Source organism: Cygnus atratus, chromosome 3, assembly GCF_013377495.2.
Source record: "Cygnus atratus isolate AKBS03 ecotype Queensland, Australia chromosome 3, CAtr_DNAZoo_HiC_assembly, whole genome shotgun sequence".
In the NCBI taxonomy this organism is placed as follows: domain Eukaryota; kingdom Metazoa; phylum Chordata; class Aves; order Anseriformes; family Anatidae; genus Cygnus; species Cygnus atratus.
Genome location: NC_066364.1, coordinates 35,367,662 through 35,374,228, shown reverse-complemented (window position 1 = coordinate 35,374,228; position 6,567 = coordinate 35,367,662).

Genomic DNA, 6,567 nt, shown 5'->3' with positions numbered 1-6,567 from the left:
CCAGTGTTATTTTTTCTGTTTTGCATTTATCAATCTGTTTTTCAGACAGTGAGATACACACAATTATGTGCTTCCACCAGATTCTCTCTGCAAACATCAGAATTGCTACTCAGGCACAAGTGCTGCTGTTTGGACAAGAAAAAAAATGTACCCTAACTCCACACACAAAATTGCTGCAGACAGCTTGTGGATATTCACACCATCACTGGGAACTGTCCTGCTCCGAGCCAGGCTGCCTTCTCCACCTGCCCCGTGATGAATGTTGCTTTGCTCATCTCTACTCTGCTGTAGCCAGGAGTGAGTTTAATATAGCTCTTCATCTTCGTTGTTTGGGTGGTTCACAGGCAATGCAAGCTTTTTCCTAAAATCCCTGGATTTCTCAGGTTTGTAGTAATTGCCTGCTGAGCCTGGCTTCCCACAGCGAGCAGGCTTTATGCTCTCTGAGCAGCACGGTCAGCAGGAGCTGAGGGATGTTTGTTGCTAGTAAACATCCAGGGACTTATTCACATTCTTAAAGATGTTGTTGGGCCCAAAACTATAAGGCATGTAGTATTTTTGGCCCTTAGCCCCTAGTTTTAATTTGCCTAATAGAATATCTAGAAGGCTGAAGAGACTTTTTGAGATAATACAGGAGCTTAAGGACTACATCATCTGGTATTTTTACCTTGGCAGCTGCCAAACATGAGTGCTTCAGGAAGAAAGTAAGACATGCACCACACCTCTCAGTACTTTCCTTGCCTTCGGTCTTTTGCAGCTGAACCAGAGTGCTTCTCATGCAGTCTGCCCTTGAATCACAGAATCACAGAATCGTCTAGATTGGAAGAGACCTCCAAGATCATCTAGTCCAACCTCTGACCTAACACTAACAAGTCCTTCACTAAACCATATCACTAAGCTCTACATCTAAACGTCTCTTAAAGACCTCCGGGGATGGTGACTCAACCACTTCCCTGGGCAGCCCATTCCAATGCCTAACAACCCTTTCGGTAAAGAAGTTCTTCCTAATATCCAACCTAAAGCCATGTGAACATCAGCCTGGGCAGGCAGCAAGGGGCTCTGTGGATGCTGAACGTGAGACAAAACCTGATCAAATGACAGTCACTGGGTTTGGTGTCTTCTTGCTCTTGTACATCTTAAAAAAAATATCATCATGGCTCTGGCCCTATGCATGCCACAGTGCACTTGCTGCTATTGAGGCATTTCTCCCCAGTTTAAAGGCAAGGTTTTGTTTGAAGCAGCTCACGGAGAAGGGCATGAATCTGGAGATGTGATAGGCCTTAAGCTGTCCAACATAAATCCTTTGCTTTTTGCATGCTAGAAAAATTGGTTAACCTTTATAAGGGCACACCTGGCAGGGGTGGGGGAGGGAGATTATAAAATACACGAGAAATGACCTCACACCAGACAGTGCCAGACATTTTACTGCAGCTCCCCCAGCAAGGAGACAGAGTTTGTACAGTCACCCTTATCAGCACCGGGGCAGGCACCACCTGTCATTTTAAATATAAGTAGATAGACCACTTGTTATGGCTCAGCAAATGCAAAATGAGGGAAAGCAAAGTAGAGCATGGGCACAGATTTGAAAAAGCAAAGTTAGGAAGTGCTCCTGGCTGGCAATGCCATCTTCAGAGGGACACTGAAAAGGTGACTTATCCCAGCAGCCCTCTCCCCTGCTGAACAGCAGGCTTGAAAGCTAGAAACAGTGGTAGAGAAAAACTTTTTTTAACACAGTATGGAGCCCACTATCATATTAAACTGAAATCTATCTTATATCATTGAAGATAAATGCCTAGCCCAGTGATTAGCATCTCCATAAACACTACATATTAGCTAGAAAAGGTGAGAGGGCAGATTAGATATATGGTGTAAATATTCAGACTTGTCTTTACACATTTTATTTATCTCACGATAGAATGAGAAGGATCTTAACAAGTAATCTGTGGTCCAGCAAAACAAATCCTAAGTACTTTCATTTTATTTTGAAATAAACAAGGTGAGAGTAACTTCTACTGGGGTATAGGACTGATGCATTGAGTTTTCCTTCTGATAAAAGAAAAAAAAAAACATGCCCAAACTTCCCAGACTGTTTGCTATAGGATAATTTCTGCATCAATAACTCTTACATGAAATATCTATCTATTAATAGAGAAAAAAAAAAAAAAAAAGGCATCTCTGTCTCAAAACTGGGATTTTCTGATCAGTAGCTCAGGCTACTTAAGCTGATAGAAAATTCTACATTGTTTGGGTTGGATTCTCCGTAATCAGTTACTGATTATCTCACAGAGCCTGCATGTACAAATCTCCAACCCCAAAGAGACTCTCCATCAGACATCTCCTCACCACAGTTTCCCCAGAAGAGCCCCATTTCTTCTCCCTGTCTTTGATCTCCCCGCCTTGCTTGCTGTGACTTTCTTCCACCACACCCCTGCCAAGGAGATACCTGCTCCTTTCTCTCACAGCTGGTTTCCCGTCTGATGTGAAACAAGTCTGGGAGCAGCTCTGATGCTGCAGTGGAAGGCTCTTGTTGCAGAGCTATTCCCTTACTATTTCCCACTGTTTCCCAAAGGGGCAGGGACAGACCCACCACATCAGGGGACCAGCGCATCTGGGGATCCCTGCAACTGAGAGGAGTACCAAAACCCAATCCACTTTTGGAGCTTAAACATCTTTGCAAAAGCTATACATCCAAGTCTAAGCACATCTTCAACGGTATGAGCTTGAATTACTTCAGATTCTAGAGATTCTCTGATACTACACACAACCAATACTCAACCAGTTACACTTGTACCTAACTGGCACCAGTGAAGACCAATAAGGGTCTGCCAACTTTTTTTCTGGTCCTTTGGGAATAGGTTGCCCTGACAAAAATGTGAAGGAAGATGTGATGTGGCTCCATACATGAGCCTCTACTGTCAGCCTTCTGATAACCAGAATACTAAGACTAGGAAAACAAATTTCAAGTACTGAAATCCAGAGTAAGACTGTCACAGCAAAAAACATCTGCAGCAAAAGTACAGTTATGGCAGTAGTAATGATTTGTGTTGCATGTTAACTTGACTAATAACACCCTGCGTTACTTTTACATGTGCCAGAACCTGTGGAGGGAGGCTGGGGTCCTGCTCCAGCTCCCCCGCCTGCTCCATCTCACAGGCAGGTGACAGCAGCACTTCCCGATACGGGGCAGCTGCTGGTGATTTTGTTCACCCTGAAGTTACGCTGAGCATTGAAGCCAGAGACTGCAACTCACTCAGTAGCAAAAGCAATGTTTGGAAGGACAGCATTTGCATCTGCTCTGCTTGCTATCATGCACGCTGATGGTACTTTACCAATAAGCTACAAACTACGGCAAAGCGTGTATTTCTGTCTCAGTATAGGAATAAAACATCCAGTAGAAAACAAACCTGTGAAAAATTTGATTTCACACACATTTTCCTCTTCAGGAACAATCAGCGCAAGATGTCCAGTTTATTGTGACTTCAAATGTCAACTTTAATCTCCCAAAATCTGGAGCAAATAATTTAAGTCAAAACAAATGATTAAAAAAAAAAATGTTTTTACTCAAAATGTCAAAACAAGAAGTTTTCACTTTAATATCTACTAAAGTTACAGCAAATAATTTAGAAAATATAAAGAGTGCCATGGGCATCAGCATTTATATAGTTTTGAAATATGTAAGTATTTTTGAAAGAACTTTTTTTCTAAATTCACGTATCCACAGCAAACTATGGTTTGAAGAACAACAAGCAGAGGCTCAGCTGTTTCATTAGCCAGCCTTTCTCAGCTGCTGCTTGAATTTGTGTTTCAGTGTGTACGGAGGATTAGAAAATTGCTAATATAACATCAAAACTGTCCACAAACAAAAAGTTGTTTCCAGGACAAATAGAACAGAAAAAAACAAGTAGAAGACAGGAAATAGCACCCCACTAAATAATCATAATAACGGGAGAGGAAGAGGTCTTTGGAAGATCAGACTTGGTTCTCAGAAATATCCTCAGAAATATTACCAAGGGTGTTTTGACAGAAGAGTATGTGCACAAGTACTGATATGATCAAAGTAAATGATTTCCACGGTGCAGTAGCAATGTAGTGTTACAGTTCCCTTTTAATTGCACTTCTGGCATTTGCAGTAAACACATGAAAATGATTCAGATGCCACATGGTCACACAGCCACTTTGGTAGCAAAAAGGATAACAGCAAGAGATTAAGAGCAATGTCTTCGTGCATGCTGTTACACATTAAATCCCAACACTAAAATCTAAACAAGTGGAGAAGATAGAAAAAAACAAGGGAGTAAAGTGAACAAACAAACAAAGGAAAATTCTTAGAAAAAGATATCAATACTGATTATTGTTTTTCATTATTAGAAATTATCACTTCACTGTCTGAGCTAAGAGTTAACTAAGAAAGTTTTAATCTGAAGACCAAAAAAGTTAAGAGCATGGGGGGATCCTTGTTTGTTTTGTGTGTTTGTGTGTGTGTGTGTGTTTTGTTTGGTTGTGTTTTTTTTCTTGCTTTTCTTTTATTTTCCTTTCTAACAGCAAAATAATTCATCTCTTCTAATAAAGCTTTTTCTAGCACCGATGTCCACAGAAAACCACGCAATGAACAGTTCGTTTTGGATGTGCCTTTGCTGAAGATAGCTGATATTATCATTCAGAATGCTGAAACAAACAATGACATATGAAGATATCAAAATTTGTACAACCTTCCTTTATAATCAAATGTCCTCTACCGCCCTTTCTATTCTGCCTTCACTTTTGTGTGCCTTTCTGTTGCTGGGTGTTTTTAAAATGTGTAAAACAGCTGGACTCTGAGCTTCTTTGGAGCTACCACAAAACAAATGAATACAAAAGGTAAACGTGCTCTACCAACTTACAGGTACATTCTATCTCCTTTCTCCCCTGAATACAGAATGCCTAGATGTGAAATTAAAAAATGGAAAACAGATTAATGCTGATTACCATATCATCATTTTCAATATACTTGCTAGGATATACCTTCATGTCCATGTAACACCCACTATTTCTTGCAATACAAATATCTAGCAAGTACAGTACTGATGGAAAAATATTCCCCTGTTTACAGGGTGCTATGAAGCCTTGCTCAATCCTTGTAATTTTGAGACTTTTTTTCTGCGTCCACCATTTGACAGATCCCGGTACACTTTCGAGTCCCTACATGTGCAAACGGATTAGCTATCAGTAGGATGTTGACTTGACTGGTACTTGCATGAATGAACCCAGTGACTCTTGATCTGACAATGATTTCCAGAAGTCTATTGTTTGTTTTCACTCTGACCATCAAAAGTTAAACCAAACTACCCAGATGTAATAGCAAAATCCAAGGACAGAGAATTATATGCAGGTTGACTTCACAGACAGAAAACAACTGATAAGAGACAATATGACATCTGACTGTAGTTAACCTTTAATTGGGATCCAACACAATTTAGCATGTGTGTGCTAAACATGCTGTTTCAAACACAAACACACAAGTAATTCCATCTTGTTTATGCAACAAGTAAAATTAATGTAAAACATTAATCTTTGGTCTAATTTGATGATGTTTATATTATAAAACTACTCTGTATTCGGTACCATTTCATACCAAACCTCAAGTAGGATTGCTTTGATTTTGTCTTTACTTCACCCTCCGTGAAGCCAGGCCCTTAATAATCCCCTTTGTGAAGACAACAAAGTTTAAAAAGCAAAAAGCCATGATTTACACGTACCTGTATTTAAGCACAAGCAGTCCTCTTTGATCAGGTTATAGCATATGCTTTGCTGTGTTTTAGACAAGTCTTGAGAGAAAGCCCAGGGACAGCTTTCTCCAGCTATCATCACCTATGGGTGATCCCTTGCTGCATCTCTCTCCAGTGGTGTACTTCTGATTTCCCTGCTTATATTCACAACAGACAGAGAGAGAGGAAAAAAGGAGGGAAAAAAAAAAGAAAAAAAAAAAGAAAAAAAGAAAGCAATCCATTTATCTCCACCTAAATTTATTGACAAAGTCCTTCACACCTTCATCCCTACCTTGCACGCTATGGAGAGATTTCAGTCAGGTTGAATAAGCCTACAGGTGGGTAGAAATATTCCTCTCCACCCCCCCGCCAAAAAAAAAAAAAAAAAAAAAGCTTTTTTGAAGTGTTAAATAGTCTTCTCTTATATCCTGTTGGATGGGAACCACTTTCATTTGATAAATATGACAATCTGCATTAAAATGGTGTCCCAGAAATGGTCCTGAAGTATGTAGTCACAGTTCTTAATTCTGAACTCTCTGCAGAACAACAGTTGATTATCTGGGATGGGATAATGACAACGACCTGCAGAGCTTGCAAACCGTCTGTTGATTTGAACTACACGAAGCCAGAGACAGCCCAGGTACCACAGAGCAAACAGGATGCTGGAGGTCCCTGTGCAGCCCCCTCCCACTGAGACCAGGCATGGGAACACAGAGGGTGAGACACTTTTGTTCTCTCCGCAGAAAGCTACGTCATTATTTCTACCAATATTCCTTCCCCAAACAGCTAATAAAAGTCAGCTGCCACCCCACATATTTCCAGGGGC